This window comes from Corvus cornix, chromosome 3, assembly GCF_000738735.6.
Source record: "Corvus cornix cornix isolate S_Up_H32 chromosome 3, ASM73873v5, whole genome shotgun sequence".
NCBI classification, from domain to species: domain Eukaryota; kingdom Metazoa; phylum Chordata; class Aves; order Passeriformes; family Corvidae; genus Corvus; species Corvus cornix.
Genome location: NC_047056.1, coordinates 18,044,519 through 18,072,306, shown reverse-complemented (window position 1 = coordinate 18,072,306; position 27,788 = coordinate 18,044,519). Strand labels below are relative to the sequence as shown.

Below are 27,788 nucleotides of genomic sequence, written 5' to 3'. Positions count from 1 at the left end.
GTTTCTTTCAATGCAGATCTCTTTAAGGTTTCTTTTCCAATACCAAATTTAACTGTATGCGTAACATAATTTTTCTGTGTTTTAACTTAGAGAAGATGCATTTGCCAATGAGCTGCCTTTCGTGAAGTGTTTGTCTGTGATTAAGTATTTTTAGACAGGATGGAGCATCAGTAGTGAGATTTGAGAGGACACATTTTGTAAACACAAGATCCATTCTACCTGGAATGTGAGTGAAATGGTAAAGCTCAGATTACGCTTGTGCTTCGGGGTAGTGTTGGAATTAAAGCTGGGGGTTTTGGAGTTTGTTGTTTTCTTCACAAAGCCTCATTTGTGGTCTTCCGAGTTTTGCATTTTCCTATTAGTTGTTGTAAGACCTAGAGGGTGCTTGACACTTACAGGTTTAGACTGAAAATGCTTTTAGACTCGATGTGAACTTAGAAGACTTCCTTAGGAATTTTCTCCCTGTTGTGTTTACTGAAAGTAGTTGCTGTGCTCAGCAATACAGCTGATAGGATCCATTTCTAATGGTAAAAGTATTTAATATTGAAACACCCCTCTTGGGCTGCAGTTCTTGAAGTTGCATCAAAACTGGGTGATGTGGAGATATCTTTGAGTGGGAGGAAGGAAGAGGGGGATTTTGAGAACTAGGTAATTAATTAAAGATTGCTGTGGTTATCATGTTTTGGGCTTAGAAAATTACTGAGTGCTATGCCACATACTTTGAATATGCAAGTAAGTTAAAATATTTTCTTTCATATGTATGCTGTTCTAAATAATTATATAAAGCTGAAGGGAATTTTTGCCTTCTGGAATAAACTTTACCCTAGTCTTAAACATATGTTCTCACTTACTGTTGATAGCTTCTTTAATACTATAAAAAACTACAGCAGGTATTGCAAGAATTCAGTAACTTAATCTTAACCCTTTGAAGTTAAGTCATGTGAAATGTATGTCATGCTGATAGCTTTATAAAAACATAATGGAATTAAAACCAAAATCCATTATTAAAACTTAAAGTCAGATCGTTAATATAGTTTAGAACTCGTTCTGTGACAGTGAAGTCTAAGATCCTGAATGGTCGTAGACACTTTTTGGGCCTGAATTAGTCATCATGTATTTTCTGTGACAGTGAAACTTTATGAACTGAAAAAGCAAGATTTGCTTCAAGGGTTTTGGAAATGTCATTGTGTAATAATGTTCACACACCAAGACAGCTGAAGAAAGTAGTTGTGGTTGACTGTGAACTGTAACTGGGGTTTTTTTGTGTTACTGCTTAACTGTTGCATCAGTAAACTGCTTTTCTCTGCTATTTTTTGCTGTCAAGCAAAGCCAGTTTGATCTGCTGCAAACTGAGTACTTTGGCAACTTGTTCTCTGTTAAAAATGGTAGAGATGGCATTAGTGGGAAAACAATAACTTGCTTTGTAAGTAGTGCAGTTGAGTTATGACTAAGTATATTGATTTGCCTGGCCAACACAAACTCCAGACAGATTTCTTATTTTTTTTCATGGCCTTTCTGTAAGAGGGTCACATGGTTGTTTGTTATTGCCCTGTATATGGTTGAGTTCTACAAACCAAACTGCTTTCTGAGGAAATTGAAAGGGGTTTTAATTATTTTTTTTAAAATAGATTTTGATCACAGATGTGCGATATTGAATGGATTGGGGAAGGCTTGTCCCTCTCTTACCTTTTGTTACTTTGTGAAGCCCTTTAACTTCTCTTTTTTTATGGCTTTACTGGTTGCATACACAGTAAAGTTACTGACTTCCAAAAATACATGATTTTCTACTTTTTTTTTTACTACCTAGGCAGGAGAAACTGCATCTGTTTGCTTGTGTCAAACATGATTTTGTTTTTTCTTAAATTGGCATCTTATCCTCTAACCCTCAAAGGCAATTTGAATATGCTGTTTAGAGTTCCTTGCTGATTTTAGAACTTAGGGTGCTAAGGCTGTAGAACCTACAAATTGAAGGCTGCTAAATCTATAAAACCCACAACTGAAGCCATAATAATGGGATTATGAGACTCTGCGATAACTTCTTAGTTTTGAGACCTCTCTTATCTATGGTACCTCTCATCATTGCCCTCTCTGGTTCAGGGAAGGCTCTGGTGGTCAGTGCCTTAGTGTCAAAGGTATTAAGGTAAAATTTAGACAGCTGATAATAATGGGTCCGAATGACAGCTCAAAACAGTTGTACTGCTTTGCTCTTCAAGGCTTAATACCAGCTCTTCTGTTAGCCCTGTTAAGAGGATGTTCTGTGGTATCTTGTTTGTCTTTTCTGGAAGTTTGTATTCATGTTTGTGTTATGAATTTTCCCCATTGTATTGCAGCTTTGAGCAGAATGGAGCAGAGTAGAAAACAGAAATGCAACAAGTGAAAAGTTTGAATAAATATTTTGGTAGTTCTTAGTTGGATGTAGTTATCTCTTCTGTGAGCTGCTTCTGGGTAGCCCTCCATGGTGTGCTGTGTAGTGTAATAAACCATGGGCCAAAACAAGCACTCGTGGTTATTCCATGGAGAAGGGCAGGTGCTTTGTTCCACTACTTAAATTCTTTTTTTCTCAGAGTTACCTCCTTCCAGTGAATTTAGACATGTACAGACAGCTTCCTGAGAGGCTGTCTATAATTAACAATATCAAGTAGTTTTAGGTGTAGATGTGGCTGCCGTGTGCAGCAGCTGTGCTCATACTTAGTCCTTGTAAGGTCCTGGCACAGAATGAGCTCAAGGTGTGGTGGGATGTGCACCAGCATGGTTGATACAGCTCAACCAGGACAGGAGGCAAGAGTCCTCATTTAGCACCAAGGAGGTGTTTGGTGGTCAGTGAGACCATTTACATCTGCAACATAAGACTTTGTTATCCCAGCTTACCAAACTGAACTGTTAACTTGAATGTGAAATGCTGCTGGGTGTTTATAAATCAGGGTGCAGACAACTAATAAAAGACTCAAGTGGTGAAAATACTTTAAAAAATCAATTGGTCGCAACATTTTTGGAAAAGGTTTGAATGAACTTTCTTCCCTAGAACACATTTAAAAATTCTAAACTGTATGTTTAGCACACTTGTTTCAGACATACCTTTATTGCAGGATAAGCTGTAGTTATACCTGACACCAGAAACAGAAGCATAGGAATTTTTCTTATATAAGGAAAATGAAGGACACTTACAAAAGGGCTAATTTGGAAAGCAGGTGAAACTTAAGGATAATTTGGTTCACCTGCTTCCTGGTCACAGAACCATTATCAGTTTCCATGCAGACAGCTAAAGTTCTTTAAATAGGGAGAGAAGCCAAGCCCAGCACCTGTATCTAAGTGGGTCAGGTGGAAAAGAAGCACGAGAGATCTGGAGTCCACTTGCAAAAACATTGCAACAAATGTGAACCACTGGGTAAGTTTTACAAATAGTAAGTACAAAAAGTGTTAAATAAACATAAATTTGAATTTTCTCAAACCCAAATTCACAACCAGTCAAATCTCCTTTTATGGCACGGTATCCAGTCTTTTTTGGGAGGAACAAATATGTTCTTAGTTTAGCTAGTTATTCTAATGGCTTTTTCTGTGTTATAAGCAAGGATGTTTCACTAAATACCATAAAGTTGGTGAAAAGCCTTAAATAGTTTCATGGATTGCTGTCAGACTAGAGGATGTGGAGACTGAATGGTCTCTGCAGGGTTCTGTCACTAATTTTGACTTAAGTGAAACGTTGAGGCTGTGCAGTATTAGCAGCAGATGGTATCAAGCTTGGAATTGCTGTGAGTGTGTTGGACAATGTGGATAGGGTTCAGAGTGACTTGAGGATAGAGAAGAAGCAGTCTGGGAGGGAGAAAACCATGCCTTTTGGATGAGGGCAAGATTCGAGATCCTCCATTTATCATCTCTGTACAAGAAGACTGTGGAGGAGTAGAATAAGTTTTCTGAAAAGAGTTCTGGGGATGTTGCAATTGAAAAGCCAGATATGATTCTGTTAACGCAGCTGCTGCAAACAACTTGGATTTACTGTGATATGTAAGCAGGATGAGTTTCTACATATCACATGATAATCTTTCATGCTAGGCTTAAGCATTTCACCCCAGGAAAAGCTAGATTACAAGACAATATAGAGGAAAGTAAAGAATGAAGTATTGAAAATGTAATTGTTTTATTCACAGAAAGATTGAGAAGTGTTTCCCTTACAGAATGGAAGATTACAGAGGGAAGGAAGAGTCTTCCTCAGGTGAGATATAAATATGGAGAGCATTTTTCAGCCTAGTCACTCTGACAACAGAACCACTGGTAAAGTGCTTAAACTGCAACAGAGGGAGTGTAAATGAACACTAGAAAAGAACTGTGACCCACTGAAACAGATTGCTTGGGAAGACTGTGGTATTGCCATTTTTAGAGTGCCTCATAAGGCACAGATTAACTCTGTCTAGACCATCTTTTTCTCCCCCCGTCCTGAGAGGCAGGATTAGTTGATTTATTGAGCTCCTTTCTAACCATTAGAGTATTAGAAAATCCTAGAAGGGTTTCTAGAAAGCAGGGACATTCAAATTAAAAAGGTATCAAAGTGGTTAATAGCACTGGGCCCATGTTAATCACCTTCTCATTTTGTGATAATGGGTCTTGCTATCAAAATTGCACATCTGTACTCCCTCATTTCCATTCCCTGCTCTTCAAAGAAAGTAATATTGCACTGGGGGAGAGGGGGAAATACTTTTATAAATCTTCTGGCTCACTTCCATCTCATGTCTGTAAATATCTTCCAGTTGATACACTAAGTGTATACTGATGGCTACAAACTTCCAGAATCATCTTACTTCCCCAGCTATACGTAAAATTGCTTTGGGGATGAGGGAGAAATTAGACTCTTCAAACCCCATGGTAAGTTTGATACCAGATTCTGAGATTTCAGACTGCTTCACACATTCCTCAGGGTCAGAATTAGGATATAAAATGAACCATTCCCTCATTAGCAGATAGCAGCCTTTATCTTGCATGCCTTTTTTTTCTAAACCTGGCAATTAAATTGCATGAATAAGAGGCGGTGTACTCTGGTAGCAGGAACTTGGGCCTGGGAGACAGAACTGTCAGCATCTTAATCTTAGACATGTTGTTGAATTATGATTTGCTGAAGGGCATGTTTAATTCCTGGCCCTGTTTTCCACACACAGAATGTAATGCTGTAAGGATTAATTTTTTTTGTATGTCGCTACAGAATTAAAACTCTCAGACGTCTTTTTGCATTAAAAGTTAGTATGTAAGCCCGAGGTTTTCATTCATGAATTCCTAGGTTGTGTTTGAATTCTTCTGCTACAGTATCCTCAGGTTAAAGAACAATAATTTAAAATTTTGATAGGTTAAAAATATCTAGCCTTGTGGTATTTTCCTTAGTCTTTATTTATGGAAAATGCAAACTTTTTTTCTTCCTTTGCTTTTTTTGGTTCCACACTGTTATTGAAGGCAGCTCCTTTCTCAAAGGCTTCAGATGTATGGTATAGTTGTTTTACTTCATTCATGATTTATAAAGGTACAGAAAGATTGCAGAATTTAAATTTTATTGGAATCCCTGTTATTTTCTAAGCAAGGAGGCTGCATTGGTATAAGCTGGTTTGTCTTGGAGCATTGATACAGCAATACAGCCGAAGGACTTATTTTTTAATTTAAGTTCCTTTGGAGGCTGAGGGCAATGCTGTGTGATGTTGTTCTGGTTCAACAGACCAGCAGAGTTGAAGAGTGAGAGGGCGTGTGGGGTCTTCAGGGCAATGAAATACCTTTTCCAAAGCTGGTAGCATCAGGTTGAAATCCCTGCAGGCTTCTTCCTGCAGGTGCTTGTTTTAAGTTAGGCCTGCACAGACATTTAAATTTATTATTACAGTGTGACCCTACAGGGTTTATAGTTCTTTCAGTGAATTCTTTGTAAAATAACTGGCATCATTTTTAAAAGGTTATGTTGAATTTTCGTTTCCACAGCACAAGTTGCCATGGATATGTCAGGTTCTTAATGTTTGTTTACAGAGGAATGAGGTAGACAAGGTTTACGGTAGCTATTTTCAAATGAATGTTCTGCTTTCAAGTGATGCTGTTCTCACTGGAGCTAACTGGCCAGTGAATGTAAATTCTACTGTCTGCTTTGAGAATGGATTAAGTTCACTTTGAAAGAGTTAATGCAGAGATGTTCACGTGTATCTCTTTACTTTGCACTAGCTTGTCAGTTGTTCAGGTTGCTTTATTCCCTCTGCAGTAAAATGACCCTGCTGATTTTGTGTGCCCCGTGTTGTGTGTTGGAGTCCTGTCAATCATCATTTAAATGGGGGGCAATGCACCCACCCAGAACTACGGAATTGCTGCTGCAAAACGTGCTGCATCTCATGCACCTGCGTGGAGCAAAGAGGTCCTAGACTTGCTGTGATTGGGAAAAGGGGATGGTGAATTTTTTCTAGCTAAGAACTGGCATAACAAGGAAATCAAGCCTTAAAATTCCTGCATGCGTAGATGAAGTGCCCATGAGAGAGCATTTTTATGTTATGTTACATAATACAACAGTTGAAGTATGTTTCTGGTCTGTTCTCTGCCTTCCAAGTCATCTCCTTTGCTCCTTCCTAGCTGCACACTTACTTTTCTCCCCTTCCAAAATAAAGACCACAAAGATAAATGTGTTTATGTAACCTCTCAAGTCTTGATTCAGAAACACAAACTGCTGACTTTGGAGCCCAAGCAAATGACCTGCACAGCACCAGACTCTGCTATCAAGTAACCACAAGAAAAAGTATATGATTAAACCAGAAGTCAAACATTAACTTGTTCCTTTCCCAGGTCACACTGGAAGAGGTGTGGGCAGGCACATTTGAAAGCTGAGGAAAATGAACTCTGTGTTTGTCACAGTGAAGGTGTCACTAAGTGCTGCTCATGTCTCACTGTGCACTCCTTAAGGATGAGACAGACAACTGCTGCAGGACACTTGGTTCAGTCTGGGTCAAATAGCCAAAAGAGTAGCAAAAAGTCAAGAGGCAACATAGTGGAAAAGAATGAAAAGGTGAACATCCTGTTGTGGAAAGCAAAAGATAAGAGAGAAACACTTGTTAAAGAAGCAGCTATTAAAAATGCGTGACCACTCCTAGTGGAGTAAAAGAATTAGCAGCAGTTTTCTTGGTAAAATTGACCTTTGTGTACATTTTGTGATGAACTTAATTGTGAAACTCCACAGCCACAATGACTCTGTCCCCTTCCACTTCATAATCAAAGGCAGTTTCTTGAGTGGGGGAGAAGCTTGGGCATGGTCAGTCTGTGCCAGTCAGTTCCCATATGAGCTGTACCATCTACCTTTTAAAGTTACCTCACATTTAAAGTTTATTAAAAGTATTTTCTTGAGAAAAGTGTGGTAGTCTTATACCTTGTGTGTTCCAAACCCCTGAAATGTCTCAACAAAGAAGTGTCTTGTGTATTTTAAAAAGTGTAAATGAAATACCCTCAGTGTGCTAATTTTAGTGCAATAGATCTGAGTTTCCAGGTGAAGGTGACAAGATGTTCTCTGGGTTTAGTATCCATAGCAATAGCCAGAGGTGCCTTTGTGAAGTGATGGGTACAGAGATAGCTGTGTTTGAAACTATTTGTGTTTAGTAGAAGAGCTCTTTCATTGCTTATATAGATGTAGTGCAAAATATCTTGAGTGGTTCATGCAAGCTTAATACTACCCCCATTAAACATCTGCATTTTCCATTCAGAATGAGAAACAGTAGAGTCTGTACTTCCTGCACCTCTTTGGAGATAGAATTTAATTGGGTCCTTCCTTTTAGCCAAACATCCTCTCAGCAGTGTGTGCCAGGGAGGGAACTCTTGCAGAGCAGTGAGGCAAGCTGTAGTCTAGTTTTCTTTGACACAGGTTCAGCTTCTTTGGGAAGAAAGTGGGCATGGATTTGAAAACATGTCCAGGACTAAATGAAGTTGTGAGAATCTGTACTGGAATTGCCAAGAAGTGGATTTCTAGCTTCAGGTTGTGAGGCCTGATGTGGTATTGGCTCCATGTGCTGCTCTAATATAGCCCATATCCCACAAATGTACAAACTCAGCAGGATGTTAAAGCATGACAGTGCTTGGGGATGAATGCCTCTTTCAGTCCATGCTTATTTCATTTTATTAGATGTTGTCTTAACAATACCAATCTGTCTCTTTTGGTGATAATCATCAGTGACCAAATGCTCTTGGGCTAGAACACTTTTATGGCAGTTCAAGCCAAATTTCCAAGTAGATTTCTAAGTAAAAAGCCATCATGTTTTTGTTTAGGGTGTTGGGGTTTGGTTTCTTTGTTTTCCAACCATCCCATATGTTGATTTCCCATACCTGGAAATTGTGCTGTACACAGAAAGGCACTTGGCCCTAGTGACAGGGAAGAAAATCTAAAGTGCTGTGTACATCTGTTCGATTACCTCATTGTCCATCAATCCTCTTGGCCTGGCCCAACAGCCAGCTTCCAGAGCTGACACTACCAGCCATGAAGATCCTAAATATTCACAGAGTAATCTCTATTAAATGCTTTCAGTTTAACCCTTACTATATAGTGAGAAAATGCCCCCAATGCTGGATGTCAGGATAAAAGAAAAGATACTCAGAATTTTGTTCTCTTATTCCAAAAGGGGTGACTGTTCCTATGAGTGTGTCAGTATGAAGGAAGCTGAGCAGCTGCCTTGTTCTTCAGCTCTCCTTGCTTCCATGTTACTCTTCTGGAATAGGTCTTGTGATATGGTTGTTTTGAACTAAATAGCCAATTAGATGAGGCTTTCAAGTGAGAATGCTCAATATATGGCAAGTGTCAAGTTCTGTTTTACTGGAAAATACTTACTATTTATCTGTTTTTCTTCAAGGTGTTTTCACATAAAAGATCCCTTGTCTCATGCAAGAACTGAAGCTTGTTGTACGAGCCATAAAAATTAGTCTTAATATTCTGAATTTACGAGACCTAATTCTTAAGTATTGCTGTTTCTCTGTAATCTGCTTTTGGTGTAATTATTTTCCTTTGAGAGAGGAATGAATGTGTATTACTGTTTAAAAGAGTCATATTTGAGAAGTTTGTCCCAAACCATAGGTTAGATGTAAAAGTTTCCCTTGTACGCAGATGTGATGTGGGAGTCTCCTGAGAGTTTTGTGATTTGCACTTCTATGCTGCTTTGTGCAAACAGTACTTGATAGCAGGGACTTATCTCCAACTGTGTTTTTGCAGAAATTTGTTTTTCTTGATCTCAGGGGGTATTTCTTGTTTGCTCCACATGCTCTTTATTAATCTTCTGTGCTGCATGCCTGAGAGAAATTGTGATAGGCAGGTATGGTCAATTTAATAAATGAAGGCGTTGTTGTATCTATTTGAAACTCCATGAGAGGACCTCTTTGCTGGCTGGAGCTGTGACTGTTCTGTAAGGCTGCCAGGGTCTGACAAAATTCATACTGAGAAATGGTATTTTTGAAGTTTTTTGAAGGGTGTGGTTGAATTCATACTTCTCTTATCCACATAAGAGAAATAAATAGTATGCCTTGATTCTTTCTCAAAGTAGTAAAGAGCAGGTACATGGATTTACAAAATAAAGGGGTAAGAAATGTGAAATAAAGGAGTAAGGAATGTGGATTTACAAAGGATACAAAGGAATAAGAAATTATTCTCAGCTATTTTCCATTCTTATTTAAATAGCTGAACTGTTTGATCTCGTTAGCTGTTGCTTTTAGTGATAATTTAGCTGAAACTTTGAGAAAGGATTCTTTGCTTGTGGTGCTCTTGACGTGATGTCCATCATCTATAAAGTCGTGACCAGGTCAGAGACCTAAGTCCTTGGAAGCCTTTTATGTTGCATTGGGTTTTTTTTGTGAAACATAAGTGTATTATTTTTAAGTATCCCTTTTTTCCTGTATTATTCCTTTCTTCTCCTTTTGGGATTAACAGGAAAGCAATTATCAGCTACTTAGTACGAGAATTGTGTATTCTAATTTCTGGGAAAGAAACCTCTTAAATAGAGAAATCAATTGAATTACTGTAAGCATGTGATTTTTTGTGAAACTCTGAATTAAGCATATAAAAAGTTACTCTTTTCAGTATCTTGCTGTGCAAGAAAGAAAGTTTTAACACAAGGAGAGTTCTGCATACTTTTGAAAGCATGGCAAGAATGCCAGTGTTCCTACGTAAACTGCTCTTTCAAATATACTGGCAATGCACTTAAAGTGGATGTTATAAAGTCTACTTACTGGCCCATCAGTTATCTGTAACTTTTACTTTCTTGCTATATAGCAGTTTTTACACATTTTAGGGAATAAAAAAATTGATGATTTGAGATTGATTCATTTAAAATTTCTTTCTGGGTTGGCATTTGTGCACCTGGTGTCACCTCTTGAGCAGGCTTTTTGCTCTGTTTTCTATGTTTCTGGCTAAATAGGATGGATGTGCGTGTTAGGGATGTGTACTGGGAAGGCTCTGCTAGGGATTCCTTAGATCTGTAAAACTCTGGAAGTGTACAGGCAGCCTGCTCACCCTCCTGGCCTAGAAAGAGTTGTTGCACAGAGGCGCCGGCATTCCTGCAGACAGAAACCCTTTAACTTTAGTTATAATGGTGGTGAAGGGAGTCTGTGAAGTGCAAATACACGTTGCTGGAGTATTGTATGTGTTACAATGACTCATATTTAGCAAAAGATCGTGGCTTGCCCCAGTCCTGCATAGCTGCTGTTAAACTTTTATTTGTTTTCCCTGATATTTTAGACTTTTTAGCAGCTGTCATTAATTGTGTGGTTGAACAGTGTGAGAGCTAGTTGGAAACAGGTGGTGCATGCTCCAAATACCTTGAGATACAAATGATGGTCAACAGGATTTGTTACTGCAAATGTAGATATTTGTGCCAGCTTGTGTTGGTTTTGTTTCAGCAGACCTTCCATATTCTTTGCTGTGCAGAAGTACGTACAAAGTGTTCAAAAATGAATTAAGGGATAAAATGTTGCTGAAACATCAATTTATTTTGAATTGCTAAGGCTGTACAAAACCAGCATAGAATTTGCTGGCTTGATTGTAGAGGGTATGGATTAAAGCAACAGCAGAATGTCATGACTCTCAGCTGAAAGACAGCTTTGTATGGAGCATTTCATTTAGCACGCTGCGATTCCCACCCAGAATATTCCCATGTCCGCTGAATGTGTCGTGTGTATAACCGGGAGATACACCTGCATAGCACAGTGATATCTTTCACAAGCAGACACTTTGGGAAGGCTCAAACTCCAGGCAGGATCTGTTATTTTGTACTCTACTTGGTTTGCAGTAGCCTATCCTGTAGCACAGCATTAGTTTTGGGTCTTAAATCTGTTTGCAAATTGAGCCTTGTAAAGTTGCAGCTAAAAGTGCATAGTTTTGAGCATGCTGTAATTGAAGACTTTAGAGAAGAAGAAAATTGAGGCGATTAATTTGGCCTCCTTAATTGAAACTGTGGCTGAAAGACTCTTATTAAACCTTTTAAAAATATTATCCGTATCTCTGTACAATGTTGTTTTGCTAATCTGTTCAGTCAAGTAAATGAGTGTTGATTCAGAGCTTTCTTTTAAGCGAAGTCCCTAGACCATTAAGCTGGCTAAAATAAATGTAGACATTTGGTTTTCATTAGTGTTGTAACTGAAACAAAAACATTTTAATGACTGATCCCAGAGTGTTTTGAAGTTTGTGCAACTTTGCTAGGAAGGTATTTAAACTGTAGTATCAGTTGCAAGTTGGCCATAAGCCAGGTTTTCAAAGCAAAATGTTGGGTTTCCAGAGTGTTATGAAACAGGAAAACTTTGAGAGGGGAGAAGTAGTGGAAGGTAGTTACAATAAAATTTGCACTGGTGAAATGAAATTATCTGCTGAAAGGAGAGAGTGACAATGTTCATGCTGTACTACAGTTTGCTGCTTTGTTAAAGAGATGTTTCAGTTATTTGGAAAGAAACATAAGTTTGAGCTTTAGTACTTACATTAACAAAGAATTAACTTTGCCCAAGAAATAGCGTGCATTTTTAGGTGGGTTTTTGGTATGTTAAACTTGCACAAAATGAGGTCCTGCTTCTAAGGGAAAGAACTTAATACATTGCTTACAAGATCTAATTTTAAAAGTACCTTTTGGGAAAATATTTAGGTTGGTCTTGATAGATGATGGCAGTGAAATCTGATAAAAATTAGAATGTGGACTTGGTCTTGGACAAATAAAATAATCTATAGCTTTACATTTGTGGGAGAAGCTGAAGATGGTTAAAGTGCTCTAAGATGAAGATTGCTTATTCTGTATCACACTGTAGTCACAATAATGTCTGGGGGCAATCCTGCAGAAATTGTTGAAATGTTCTGAGTGAGCAGGGGTCAGTTGGAGGGGCAGGGACTGGATATCAAGAGCTTCATCGTGTCCAGATTGCATTCTTGTGGCTGCTGCTTGGCTTGGGTACCAAAAGTGCTGTTTACCAGAATAATCTTAGGTTTTGGTGTCTCTGTTTTATTTTTTGTGTCCTTATGACTGGTTTGGGTCTAAGGGGCAATTAGAAAAAGGGTAGATGACTTCATTTAGGCTATTAGAAATGGCTAGTTATTTGAGCTAGGGAAAACCAGTACTTCTAGTAAATAAACCCCAGAACTTCTCAGATGGAATTACAGAACTGTCCATCTGAACACGTCTGAATTTTGATGGGTTCTTTTGCATAGTTGTAACATTTGTGGTTTATCTGTAGTTGACTAAAACCAAGTGTTCTTAGAAAAATCTCTCTGTCATAAGCAAGAAGCAGTGATTTGAGAGTTTCATCCCAGTTTTGCAGTTGGTATGTTTATACTCCATTTTATATATTCACCTTTCAAGAATAGTTGTTCTTATGTCTAGATGTTGCATATCATGAAGGTTTTATTTGAATGCCTGAATTAAATGTTTTTACAAATGTCAAATAATGAAAAGTTGCTGCCCTTCTGGGATGGGTCTGAGAGGCAGCTTGCCTTTCCTCTTCTCCCGTATTCTGTCTCCAGGATATTTCTTTTGTGGTTTCACTATTGGAATGTTCTGGATGAATTTTCCCATCTCCTAAAGCTTGTAGAGAATAGCTGGAATTCTGAGACTGAATTAAAGGAATGGTTTATTCCTCGTGTGTGTGCAGGTGCTGAAAACATTGTGTACTTACACCTTCATGTTCTGCAAATGGAAATAATGGAACAGATGCAGATGAATGTTTACTTTGGTGCCTTTAGCTACAGGTTAGAAATATATTCACATGGAAGTTGGTTTTGCTAGGCCATGTAATAGTCCTCTGACCACAAGATGATAATAGAGATAAAAATTTTTGCTGAAGATACCTTGCCTCAGCTGAAGATTTTTGGTAGTACCAGTTTTGTGTTGTTCCACACCTGAGAAGAAACAATTTGTCATAATTCAGTTTAAGAAAGATAACTTCATTTTGTGATCATAAAATACTAGAAGCTCATATATAATTACACTTTGCTTTGAAACCACTTCAGTCAGTTTTCCTTTGAATCTTCCCCCATTCTAATAGTCATTAGAGGTTTTTTTAAAATATTACTTTTAAGTCTAATTTTAGAACTTAATTTCTTGAGAATATTTAGTGGAGATTTATTACTATTTGGTAGCACCATAATCTTGATACTGAAAGGAAATATTAACTTGGTGCTAGTACTAACATGAAGAGAAACGTCTGATCTAGCCTAAGGCATTAGAAACCTTAGTAGGGGGAGAGCTATTCAGTACCTTTTTGCTGTTTCATTTATTCCCTACTTTTAAAAAATATTGTGGTAGCTTGAGGAGAGATGAGATGGAGATGGCAGAGGGCTGAATAGCTGTGAGAAGGCAAAAAGAAGCCAAGTCCTTATTGGTACAAGGCCTGTCAGAGTGCTGGGTGTGCATAGGAGCAATGATGCTTTTTGCAAGTGTGGAGGAACAGAATGAGCAGGAAGAAAGAAATTGCACCATTATTAAGCTGGAGAAAAGGCAGGTTTAGAAGGAATGTGGACTCTTACCATAAGGAATCTTACTATCTCAGAGAGTGTGAAGTTATTTGAGCCAGAGGCATGAAAAGCTTAACATCTTAAACAGCAGATATTTACCTCTCTTCTCAGTCTTTCTGTTGGCATTAATAGTATGAGCAGCTAAAAGTCCCTGACAACCATAAAAATTTGCAGTGCACTAAACTTTGCTGTATTCCATGGTTAGCATCATGTGGCAGGGAATTTTAAGGGCTGATTGATTTCAAAGACATTAAGGTGCCAAATTTAGATTTTTATTGAATGTTCCCTTGTCAGGAGCAGACAACTTGCTTTGCTTCTGTTGTATTTCTCTCCGCTGTTAGGCTGCAACTGGGAGCAATATTCTTTCTAATGAGACTCCTGAGCATGGAGCTGCAGTAAGAGCAGCAACATCTGTCTGTAATAAGGCTTTGCTCTTTCTCCTGCTTTGTTATTTCCATATGCCAAATGCCTGGTGGCTTCATGCAGCTGAATCTTGCTCAAAGCACGTGAGGTGTGGGGAAGAAAATGAAGGTGCTGTGTGCAAACCCAGGAGATGCAGGCAGCTGAGGGGGAAACAATGTAAGTTGGGAATATAAATTGCAAGCTCAGGAATGTGTGAGGCTCCTTAAGTCTTTGAGACTATGAGGACAGTGTTTCCCAATTCTGGCTAATTTCTCTGTGTGGTTATTCTCCATATAACTTTTACTACACTGCACTCTTTTTCTTTGCAAGGGAAATAACTTCTGTAACTTCAATGTATTTTGGTATGGATGGGTTTGTTTTCCCCTCACCACCTGGGAAAGTCAGAATGACAAGACTGTTGTTTTACTAGGGAGAGTTAGGATGGAGGGTAGATGGAAATTCTGTGATTGGGAATTGTCTTCTCGATGCTGATAGAGAAGAAGAAAATCACAGACTTAGGGAAAGATGCTGCAGTACTGACAAGAACTTTGCTTTGAGAGAAGGACTTCAGGAATCAATCAATTACAATGGTGAAGAGGTCTTGGGTGGCCATTGCATTAAAGGTAAATTTTACAAGTACAGTAATTGACTTTTAAAGAAGAACTGGTCAAATGAGCCATTATTGTCTTGAAAGAACTGGAAACAGCAAAGTTGAATGTATGAGATTTAAAAGGCAATTATGTAATTGAGGATTCTTTTTACTGAATCTTTTTGTTATTTTCATTGTTCTGCTTGTAATTATTGGTATATCTGATTTGACTCTGTTAAAAAGCAGGTAGAAGAATTAAATTATTTAAAATATAGTGCAAATATAAGAGTACCCTGCTGCAGAAGCACAGACCTAATGGATGTGCTTGGGTGGGATGGAAGCTGGGCACAGGCTGTGGAGGGTGAGGTCCTGCAGTGGGGGAGGGTGTGCCACTAAAATGACATCAGTGCTTAACTTAAACATTGATCCCGTCAGTGGAAGCAAAACAATTTCTGTGTGATTCATGGAATTGTTGACTTGTTGGGGTTTTTTTCGTTTGGTTTGCCTCATTGCTTGGGTAAGTAATGAAATGAAGTCTGAAGGTGACTATAAGAATATTTACTTGAAATTCGGAATGAACCTTTTTAATTTGATGAAAGAATTGGTTTGGGTGAAGATCCTGGCATGGATTCTCTATAGAAATTGAAAATTTATAAAGTTTTTAGGCGACAGAATGGGGAGTGAAACTTGCAAATAAAACTTGCATGTGTGTGCTTTCCTGTTTCCGTGTTCACATTACCCAGTCAACATCTCTAAAGGGCCAGTGGCTGGAAATATTTACCTTCTGTATTTCCAAGCAGAACTGCACCTGTATAATAATACCTAAAGATTAGAGAGATACTGTGTGTTCATGTAAGCTGTGACAGTTTTAATCATTTAATTGCAAAGTAGTTCTATGACAGGGAAAGCAGCATCCACCATTAACTACTTGTGAAAATTTATCTGCTTTGTAGAAGTGCAGAAATTGCAGTTCTTTGGTTATGAGAGGCATAGTTTGGAGATCAGACAATTTGGCTACATGGTGCAGAATTGATGATGTAGAGATAGGGCCTCTGCCAAACCTGGAACTTAACTTAAAAATGTCATGGACTCCAAATGTGAAACATTATTCAAACAGTAAAAAAATAGTGAATAGTTATGAACTTATGGCTCAAATAACTTAATAGGGAAAGCATTCCCTGTAGAGTTGTTCATTTTGTGGTACTCATACTTTTCTCTGGAGAATCAGATATTTTGTTGGTTTTGAGGCTTAAAAAGTTCTTATCTTGTGGATTGACTCAGCACAATCATTGCCTTATTTCAATCACAATCACAGAAATGTGAACACCTACAGTTGTATAGACTGCAGTGTGTGGTATTACAACCGCCTTCTGCAAGAGAAATGATTTCATGAGCTGCAGAAAGCAGGAATGCCTTTTCTAATCCATAAATACATATGCTTCAGTGCCATTGCTAACTTGATAAGTATTGGAGAGAACTGTGTTATTTCTGTATTGATTTACATGTGATTTCTCCTACTGAAGGTGCATGCCTGTCTAAAAACGTGCAAATGAAGCTAACCTGTCTCTAAAATCCTCAAGAAAAGAGACTTTGGGCTCGCTTTCCTCCAGCAAGGAAATTCTTAGTTTCCTTTTTCTTACTGAATGTTCACTTTCAGTGGGCCACTACTGCCATTGATGACATTAAAGATTCCAGAAGCAAAATTTTAACATGATTAACCTGAGACATTAAGCAGAGATTAAATTAGAGTTTCTTAAGCATTCTTGGTTCATGGAAAGTAGAGCAAATCAGCAGACTGTGAAATAGCAATCGGTCTGCCTTGAAGTTTTAAGCTGGGAGTGGGAGTGCTGGAATGTCAGATTTCTGCCTCCTCCCTGACTTTTACTTTTTGAGACTTTGCACTGCACTTTTTCAAAGAAAGGTCATGAGTACGAACATAGTCCTGCTATTCCTGAGTGCTCAGAGTCTTCTCTGGGAGGAGAGTGAGTGGGGTGATAAACGGCTTTCCCTCTTTCCATTACCTCATCCTTCCACCTCCTTGTTTTTTCAGTATAAGCCAGTGTTGCAGACACTACTTTTTTTCATCCTCTTATGGTGACCTGATGGGCAAATTGCATGTTTTAATGGCTTGGTACAAAAAGGATAATTCGTGTTTGTACTGTGCTGTAAAATAAAAGTATGCACTTTCTGTGTTTCTGCTTAGCTTAGCAGTTACAGGAGGAAGTGGTGTTTGTATTTGTCTTTTCATTTCTCAAAGCTGGATGAGTACCTGTTCAGAGCTCATTTCAGGAGATGAGGGGGGAATGACAAACCACCTTGCTACTTGCATTTACTTTCTGTCCCATCCAGCTCTGCTGCAGTCCATAGGAGCAGGTCCTGCCTGGGGAATGGAGCAGAGTTTCTCAAATGCATTTTAGCTCTGTGAGTTATTTAGTGGCAACAGCTGCTTCCATCTGTGTCCCTATGCAGGAAGAGATGTGCAGCTGAACAGGCAGCTTGCCTTTTTATTGTGGTGTGTATAATGCTCACATGTGGTCTCAGTTTGCAAAGCTACAGAATATGGCACATTTTTTCTAAAGCTCATTGAGCAAAATATGAGTGTAAAAGAGTGTGTATGTTTACATTTTAAAACAAAACAAACAGCTCCAAAAAAACACCCCATATCTCATAGTGGTAATTTGAAGATATGACTTGTTTCGTCATCTCTTCAAATAACTTTCTGTTGTAAAAGGCAGGTACATTATTTTTCTTTGTGTATTCCATGCTAAAAGCGAAATTCTGTTTTCTACCTAGGTCTCCAGAAAGAGAGCCAGGGCTTTTTGGCCTGTGTTTCCAGTTCTGACAGTGTACCTAGAATCTATTTGCAGCTGGCTGATGTTATCACAGGCAAAGTTTCAGTTCATTGAGTCTGTACACCTCAGTCTACAAAATATATTTTTGATGCAAATATATGTTTGGGCATTGGGATATGTATGAATTGCAGATTTAGTTATAAAAAACCCAAACCAGCAAACTGAAAAGTAGAAATTCTATTTTAGGATAAAGACAAGTGAATTTTCACTTTTCCTTCTAAAAAAATCTGGATGTTGTGTAACACATGGAAGTCTTCTTTTGCTAAAATAGTGGATAGTTGCCCTACTACTTGTGTTAGCTATTGTTTTGCAACATCAGCTGACTTGGAGCACAGCAGCCAGTTCTTTTCTCAGATACTGTGATTAAACACTTATTTTACTTGTGCTTGCAGACAGAAATCTACTGACAGTTTAGTTTTTGTGAAGAGGAGCTGTGACTTGGAAATCTTCTGAAGGAGTCAGTGAGCAGAGAGGAAGAGCTTATTAGAAACAATACATGTTCCAGGCAATTTAGGCATGGATTGTAATTGTACATGTATGGCAATATATATATGACCCAGTACAGTGTTTCCCCTTGATTGTCACAAAAGCTTGGAGTTTGAAAGTAGAAAATGGGCAGACAGAAGAAAGAAGCTGAGATGTTGGCACGGATCATGTATCAGCAAAGGTAGTACAGTGTGTGATGTGGAGGAGAGGCACTGGACACACACTTGTGAGTTCCAGCAGGACAAGTTGAGCTGTGATGCTGCCTAAGGTCAGCAAGAGGGAAGACAAACTGATCTGCAGTCTGCACAGAAGGGTTAGGAAGTATGGCTTAAATGAAGTTTAAAACCATTCTAATTATGTTAAGGTATTTGGAGCCAACAGCTAAGTTCTGGTGCTTCCAAAGAAGCTTTTGATATGGGCATAAGTAATGTTGGCTGAAAAACACGAAAAGCAGACCTGCTCAGCTATTCTCTGTCTGTTCTTATGTTTCTTGTAGAGTACAGATTTTTAAAAAAATCCATTTTTTATTCAAATGTTGATGGAAGTACTGGCTCCCCTTCTGCAATACTACGTGTGCCAGTGATCAGTATAGACATGTCCCACTTTGAAGTGGTCTATACCTAATTACCTTGTTGAAATTCCAAGCAGAGCTCCACTTAAAATTTTACACTGAGATTCCCTCATGAGGCTGATCGGTTCAGACAGTTTATTTTCAATCCAGGTACAAATGCTTTTCCACTTTTTTCCAAACTCTAAGAAAAACTGGATTTCTTAGAAAAACTATGTAGAAAGTGTGGAGTGGCATGGTATTCTGATAATGAGAAACTTTGTTCTCATCTTCCTCATAAGTATCCTTTGCAGAGATGTGATTTTCCTAAATGAGCACAAATACTTTGAACGATTTATTTTCCACCTCAAATAAAGAATAGGTAAACACAAGATCATATTCCTGATGTAAATCAGGTGTTAAAAGTATTAGAAATCTGCCATCAGTTGCACATAAATATTTACCTTTTGATTATTTGAATTACACAAATTTGTTTACATTTTGGATTTGAGTAAGGTACTTTATATTCATGTAGTAGGCAAGATCAGCAAGATGCTTACAATTCCTTGGGCTGCTAATTCATGTGGCTTTCCACACCCAGCACAAACTGCATCATAGAGGCCTTGACTGGAATATCCCTGGGAGTCTTCTGCCCCAGCGGTAATCTCTGAGGGATGCAGAAATAATGTCAGGTCATTTGTGAAGCAGGTCTGGTTCCTTCCCATCACTCCTGAGGTTTCTACTGAATAAAACTTTTTACTGTAGAGAAACTATTTTTTTTCTATTAAAAAAAAAGGAGTCATCTTGGTGGTTTACTGCAGTAAACAGGCAACTCTGTGCCTAGAAATTCTTGACTCTTTGAGACTGTCAGTTCTGAAATCAAGTCATTCATTCATTCAATTTGCATAAGCAGTCAAAAAGTTGTCCGATAACTTTTTTAGTGGATACTGTCTGAAGCTGGCTATCAAATAGCATGTTATGGATCTTCCTTTCCTACTCCTGATATCTAAGCTTTGTAGTTCTCTTCTGAACCATTTCCCATGCATATATTTCATGTTTGGTATCTGTGTGAGTTCTCAATCTTTGTTTTCAGGTTAAGGCATTTAAAATTTTCCTTGATTTTAATACTCAGCTTCTAAAATATTTAAATAGACACTTTGTTGGTAATTGTTCTGGGTCGTTGGTAATGTCTAAACTTAAATATGGAGTGTAGATTATGTCTTCTTTCACTGCGTCATTTCAGACTTGAAAATTTTTGCTTGAAGGTACTATAGACGAAATAATAAATCCATACCAGTTACTTTGTGGAGAGAATGAGACTGTGATGATACTTCCTATAATCTTGTCGTGTGAAAATTGCATCATGGTCTAGAAGTCCCAAGATAACACAGTTCTGACAAGAAGTCATCATCCAGAAAATGTAGAAATTACATTTTAATTGTGTCAGACAAACCGAAAGAAGGGGTTACTAGTGAAGCAGCGTGAAAGGGGAAAAAAATCTTTGTTAACCTTTTTGATAGAGGGGTCTGCAGGGCAGATTTTAGGGAGTTGTACAGATGTTGGGCTAGTAGTTGCTGGACTGCCTGTGTAATGGCAGGATGAAGCTTTGTTTGTTGACAAAACTATGGCTGACCAAAAAAAGTCTACAAAAAAAAGTTTACTTTTTTCAAGATTGACAGGTAAGGAACTTGATGTGACTGTTATTTTCAGGTAATGGAAATTATCCTCACATCTTGTCACTGTAAGTGACTTCTCCAAGACAGTGGTTTTCTTTCATAACCTCCGTGATTTACAACCATTTACTTGTCTGCCGCACCCCTACTGCCATGGCTGCCACCAGCCAGTGTACATCTGTCCCATCTGTTGGGCATTCCAGCTGACACTGTGCTGCTTGAACTTAGAAAGCATCATCCCAATAGAAGAATGTTTGTACTGAGCACTTGCCAAAAGTTGAAGGTAGCTGAAAGCCCAAGACAGGCAAGCTGCTGTTGCCCACCTGTTCAGGTGGCAAATTTGGTTCATGTCACTGCTGTTAGAGAGAACATGGTATGAATAAAAAAGTGAGGTCAAGAGCTGCTGTTGGGATTGGATGGAAATCACTGAGTCCAAGGCAGGACATGCAGCTCTCCAAGCTCGTGGTGTAGCAGTACAGGGGAAGCAACAGATATCCTGTGTTCCATCTTTGTTGGAGTAAAATGTGTAGGTAACTGGTAACTTGGTTTATCAAAATTTTATGTACCCATGCTTCTCTGTTCTGTGTTTATTAATAGGTTTGTTTCTCTTGTCTTCTTTCCTCCCTGCTCCCTGACACGGGTTGTATGAGGAGAGGGGAGTATCTGCCCTGATCAAGGAATTTCTAAACCTCATCTTACACTTTTTCTGTCAAGAGTGGGCAAAAGTTCCTGCCAACACAAACAAGATGCTGAACTCGGACACAGAACATTGCATGTGACAGCAATCTTTGCAGCACGTGGATGCAAACAGTGAATCAGCAGTGCCCAGATAGCAGACACCAGCAGTCTCATGGGATTTCTTAAAACTGCATGTCATGCAGTAGGATTTATGACTTAAAATATCTCAGACAGGGCATTAAGGCTGTTTCTAATGTGCAAAAAAACATGTCCAGTTTGCGTGTTCAAGTGGTCAATAAGTTCTCCATGTTAACCCTTCTCAGGACAGTGAGCTTCCATGTACAGCAGCTGAGACACACAACCTCACTCCATATTCTGATTTAACTTCTCTGTTCTGGAAACTAAGAGCAGTGTCTTTGGATGTATCTCTGTGTTCCCTCTGCCTCCTGATGTGTTGGATTTGTGCTGCTCGTAACTTTTCAAGTAAAACAGATGTGACTGGCTAAAGACCCTTAATTTTTCTGCCTGCTTGGAATCCATTTTGGATTGCCTGGGATGTAGGAGGGGAAGTCAAATATTGCAAAACATTGTTTTAAGCTGTGACGGTCAATGCCTGATTATCTTAAGTCTCCAGTGAGTGTACTGATTGAACCAGCAAAATCCTTCCACAAATACCAGTTTCTCTCAAATTGATTAAAAAGTTAACTCAGCTTCTTACCTGTGACAGGCTGCTTTGGGGATTTTGGCCTCTTTTTTGACTTTTAAGGAGGGAAGTAAGTTTTGGGATTTTATTTTTCCCTTGGGTTCCAACCTGATGATACACATGCAGTCTCTGCTCTTCTGTAATGTTTCTCTGGCTCCCAGACTGATTCACCCTCTTCAAGTCCTTTAATTTTCTTCTCAGAAAGTTTGTCCAAAAGGCCAAAAAAAGGATTTTCAGATGTTTAACACTTCAGATGCACACTTGCAGCAATGCCAGATCTTTGACCAAGCCCATCACATTAAGGACAAGTTGAAATCCTGCTTTGCCATGAATATTGTCATTTTTATTTGTCTAATCTCTACCTGCTTCTGCTTATTCCTGTGGCCATATCGAAAGGCTGTCCTGTAGTGGGCATACTAGTTTGGGTTGTTCTCCTGCTGACCTCCAGTCACAAATTCACAGTGAATGTCTGAGCTTCTGGCTGGCAAGCTGTGTTTTTGATATCCATCTTAGTGTCTGTTTTGTGGGGTACTTCATTGAACCAGGTGCTCAGAATATGAGATACTTGTACACAAATAGTGGCTTGGGCCAAAATCCTCCAAGTACCTAAACATGGTGTAGTGAAGATGTGCCTGTAGCTGAAATCCTACCATTCCTTTCTTGACAAGAATCTGTTTGAATCATATCCACCATTTAGTTCCATTGATGTTTAGGGTTTTCTGTGTATCAAAACAGCAGTCCTCAATTCCACTATGAACTGTCATTGTTCAGATTGTTTCTACCTGCCTGAGACCTATTACAGAATCACAAATTCATTAGGGTTGGGAGGGGCCTCTGGAGATCACCCAGTCCAACCCCCCTGCCAAGGCAGGGTCACCTGGAACAGGTGACACAGGACTGGGTCCAGGTGGGTTTTGAGTGTCTCCAGAGAGGGAGACTCCGTCACCTCCCTGAGCACCCTGTTCCAGTGCTCTTGTTTTAAAGAATATTTTAAAAAGGAACAATTCCTATGGTACTTTAAAGCAATGTTGTCTTCGATTATGTACTGAAAAATTAAGAGAGTTTGCTTATGTTGTCAGTAATAATATTGATATAGAAGTTGTGACATTTATTTTTTCAGTGCTAAATACACTTTTAAAAGCTGTTTCAGAATCATGTGGTGGAAAACTGCTAAGACTTATCTGTTTTCTTTTTCTTTTTTTGTAACTTTGCTGTTGGAAACACAAAACACATAGGTAGCCAAATTGCATTCCAACACGACCTGCTAGCAGGCAAGAGGATTTCTGCTTCAGTGCTGCAGTTCATTAAAGAGTTGTAAGCAGAAATGCTGGAAAAGTTTGCTGTGGGCATGTGACGGGAGATTTCTGATAACCTCAAGGCTGCCTTCCAAATGATCTTATTAATTCTGTGAGTAATCCGGGGAAAACCAGTAGGGTTTCTTTGACTTTTGCCCTCCAAGGTTGCAGTTTTTACAGCTCAGAGCAGCTATTAGTAACAATAGCTCTTGAAGTGTAATTTTAAAAGCCCCAGGAAGTGTGTTCCTGTTTTTCTTTCTGGTGCACTTAAAACTGACAACTCCTCTTCCTTTAGCCCCTAATTCAGTGTGCTGCTGTTCCTGGAAACCTGTTTGGAATGTTCTAATGAAGTTTTTCACTTGCCTGAAGTACATCAAATGTAACACACGAGCGTGGTTTCCAGTAAAGACTTCGTTCTGTGTGCAGTCAGCTGCTTCTCAAGAGTCACACCCGTGGCTGGGTAAGGAAGGATGGGGTTGCTTTTTGCAGGCTCTGGGGAGTTCATGATTTTAATTCTGCTGTATTGAGAAGGTGCTGTTACAGTTGTCAGCTCACTTGTGTTCAAGGTAACTAATCCAGACCCAGAAGATGACATCTTTCTTGCTTTTAGTGAGGAGTATCGATGGCAATTTCAATTGTAGGACATACAGACATAGAATGTCATGTTCTGCATTGATGATTGGAGGAAAGGGCAATAAGTATTTGCATTTCTTCTTGTGAACATGTTCTCTTTTTTATGTAGCTTGTGGTTGGATTTTTTTCCAGTTTCCCTTATTTTCATTATCATTAAAATCTTCTGTTGGAGAGTGACACAAAGAGCTATTTCAAAATGCTTTTCTCCTTATGCAGCAGCTTTCAGAGTGTTATCATCCCACCTAAAACTGGGCTACTTCTTTCCAGGTGCCTTTTCTCTTCCTGTTCCCTTTTGCCTTTGCTCTCCAGAGTAACATGATCCACTCTGCACTGGAGAGGGCAAGATTCCTGAGAACAGCAGACACTAACTATTTTGAAAGGATTGTATCTGTGACCTGTTGTCTGGATGTTGTTTATAATATATACAGAACTGCTAACTCCCTCTCTAAACATTTCCCATTTTAACACTGTTCCTCACTATGCAAATTCACCTTGACTGCTCTTTAAAACTTGTTTCCAGCTGAAGGTAGGAATCTTACCTTGCTAGTCAAGAGTTAGCAATGTATTTCTTTGCTGCATATCCATGTAACTTTGATGCTATTACAGTTTTCCAGTTTAGCTAGTTGTCTTATCTCTCTGCTTTTAATTCAGAGTTGGGGAAAGCATATCTTTTAAGTTAAAGTTTTCAGCTTTTAAATTTTTTCTCATAATCACTAGTTTTGAAGCCAGCAGCTGTGTTACTTGATGCACCAAACCTTCACTGTTCATCTATGAGTTTTAAATTGTAGAGGTAAAGAATTGTTCTTTTATTTTTTTTTTCTTATGACTTGTAAAGCAACTGTTATACCTATAAAAAAAAAGTTAAGAAAACTAAGTGCCTACAATTTGTCAATATCCACTGTTATTTTCTAAAGTTCTATTTTAATGATTTATATTTCCAGCACTGGTTTTCAATATTTTCTAAAGATAGGGGCTTCTGTGATAAGTAGCTATTGCTTGTTCAGTGGTCTTTTGAGAGTTTAAAGTAGTCACCTGTCTTAATCTGAAATTGGTGAAATGTAATTGTATTGTAACTTACCAATTAAGTTAGGGTTTTCTCAAGTATTTTCTTGAAGTCAGTCTGTAAAATCAAAGTCATTTTAATGAAGACTTTGAATGTTACAGTTTCTCACTAGTCTCATGAACAAAATTTTGGATTGTGTTTTCCAGCTCTTTCCTTTAAGAGTTAAATAGCTTGGAAATAATCTTACACTAAATTGGAGAACTCAAGGAACACCTCATGAATGAGCATTATGGTGACTGGCACTTGAGTGTTGTGTGAGGTGCAAGTGCAGTGCAGGTCACTGCAATGATTAAAAGGTGAAACTGGTTAATGGAGTCTGTAGAACCTGTGTGCCCACAGCAGCTCCTTGGTTACATGGTCAAACTGTCCTGCACATCTAAACTTCTTGCAATGATAAGTGGTGGTTGTGCAGACAGGTATTCTACACAGGGAGAAATCTGCAGGACAGAGACAGATTTCCCCTTCCCTATCTAGACTGCTGCTTCTAGAAATTATTCTCCCAAGTTTCTGGTTCTGTTGATTTAGAAGACTTTATAATTAGAAAAGTTCAGGATGAGAGGAGATAAAAACAGAAGCAGGAGATGAGAAAGAAGCAAAGGTCCATGTAAAGTGAGGAGCAATGGTGCAGTACCAAGAGGATAAGGAGAGATTGCTTTTGATAGACTGGTGGAACTGTGTGAAATGGGTTTGGTACTAACAGCCATTCCTTTGAAGTATTTTTGTCCTGGTTTTTTAAAAATTATGACTTGGGTATTTTACTGCCTTAAACTGAAAAGCAGATTGGGACAGCCTCTGTTCTCTTTCCTCCTTTTGGATATGCCTGTGTGTTCTGAGTTCGATCCTGAGAAACTGCAGCTCCCCACGGTGCAGAAAAACACTTTTATTTTAAGTTTCTTTATATTCCTCTGTTGATTACTAAGCATTTGTATGGATTCTTAAGGAATTTGGTAATATATGGGAACCATGATCTCATTTAGATTCTTATCCCTCAAGTTTTCAGCATCCATAAGGGGGAAAAAAAATCCAACTATCAGATGGAATAGATACACAAAGAAATGTTTACTTTGATGACAAAAGAGGCTCAGTGCTCACAAAGATTTTTCTGGAAGGATTTTCTTTAGTTAGAGTGCATAATTTGACAACTTCAAAATAAAGAATAATATATTGATACTTTTACTCACAGCTTCAGCTAAAATGACACAATCAATGGCTTTAGCAAGTTTTAAATAGCTTTCTGTCTACCCTTAGCAACAGATTTCTGTTAAGTAGGACGATGTAAGTCAGTGTGTGCTTACAAAAATAGGAAATCTGCTTTTGTCTCAGATGACTCCGTAGTATCTTACATGTTTACATCTCCTTTAGATTTACTGTAGCATGACTTTTTAGACTATGGGGTTGATTTAATAAATAAACAGTGTATGGAGCATTTCTCTTGTAGGTCCCTTTGCTGAATATGTGATGCCAGCAAAGACCAAGCTGACTTCCCTCTTTGATACCAAGAACTAACTTGCCCCTGTGGAGACTCCAAAAGATTCAGTAGAGATAAAAATGCAGTTTTCTTTTTCATGTTGTTTTTGCTTGCATTTTGTTAGTATTGCCTTCTCGTTTTTGATTAAGCTTTTACTGAATCCTTGTCTGTGACAGTTCAATTTTTCAGAAGATAAATTGATGTGACATATACAGAAAAGTAATTTTTCAGTTACTTAGTGCTAAACATTTCCAGCTTTAGATGCAGTGTAATCACATCTACACTTCATGAAAAATGTAAATCTGCAGTTCTCTAAGGAATGTCTCCTAATACCTTTAATGTTTATCGTTTACATAAGGAAGATATACATAATCCCTCTGTGTTAGAAAGACCTTTCAATTTAAATTTATTAAAGATTACTTTACCCTGTCAGGAGCAAAGTGTCCCCTAAATCCAGTTCCCTCCCGTGAAAGCGTGAGAATTTCTCCACTGCTTGGGGTCTGTGCAAATCATCTGCACTACAAAAGAGCCCCGGCTTCTTCCATTTTAGGAATCTGGGAAGGGTAAATATTTAGAAGTGCTGGCATAACAATAGCAGAAGTAGAAGGAAATTAAAGTTTGGGATCCAGTGTGGAGACACATTTGGCTTAAACCTTGGGTGAAAAAATAAAACCTTTTTGGTAAATTGGTGAAACGTTAAAATTTTCAACTTTGGAGTGTGGAATAAGCAGAACTGCTCTATGTAGAGTAAAACACCCAGTTTTGAAAATGTGTCCTTTTTGTTCTTGTTTAGGCTTTTTTACTTTTTCTTTGGTCAGACCAGAGTGTGTTGTTGTTCAGTTCCTTTCTGACAGGTTGCAGGAACTAATATTTCACTAAGCAAATACCAGCACTGTTAAGGGAACCAGGCTCTTTATGGAACACAACTGCTGGTATGAGAACTTACTGAATATAAAGCTTAGAGGCTGTAGGTTGAATGACTATATGAAGTAAACTGAAATTAAGACCATGGCATAGAAATTGATTTCATTATAGGAACTCTGGTGTTAAGGTTGCAAAGTAATTTGCTCCATAAAAGATTTTTTGTAGACTCTCTTAGAGAATTTTCAGCATCTGTTGTTTCAACAGCTGTTCGATATTGAGCAGAAGGATTCATCTGTCCTCTGCATAGCAAGAAAAATGTATTCTTTATCTTGAGAAATTCAGTTGAGCTTGAGTAACTCTTCGGATATTAAAACCAGTTTTCCTGGTGTGTTTCACTTATCTTTGGGAGATTTTTGGCACTATGTTCAAATATCTGAACGTGTCTAAAGACTGAAGTCTGTTTCTGCCAGAATTTGCCGTGTGACTTATGAGCCTACATAAAGACCCTTATAGTAACTTAAGCTGATACTTGGCTTGTGTTTATGCAAGACAACTCCAAATAATCCTTTGACTTA

The 27,788-nt window shown here is 38.4% G+C and overlaps 1 protein-coding gene across 2 annotated transcripts in view; it reads left to right on the top strand.

Moving 5' to 3' along the window:
- The window catches only part of DISP1 (dispatched RND transporter family member 1), an 87,372-nt gene that overhangs the window by 5,667 nt on the left and 53,917 nt on the right, over nt 1-27,788 (top strand). Inside the window, exon 1 of one of the 2 annotated variants that reach the window (XM_010393564.4) lies at nt 23,408-23,645. The exons of the other annotated variant lie outside the window; for it this stretch is intronic. The gene's annotated coding sequence lies outside the window, so the exon portion shown is untranslated. Of the gene's footprint in view, nt 1-23,407; nt 23,646-27,788 lie in introns of those variants that run through there. 2 annotated transcript variants of the gene reach the window in all.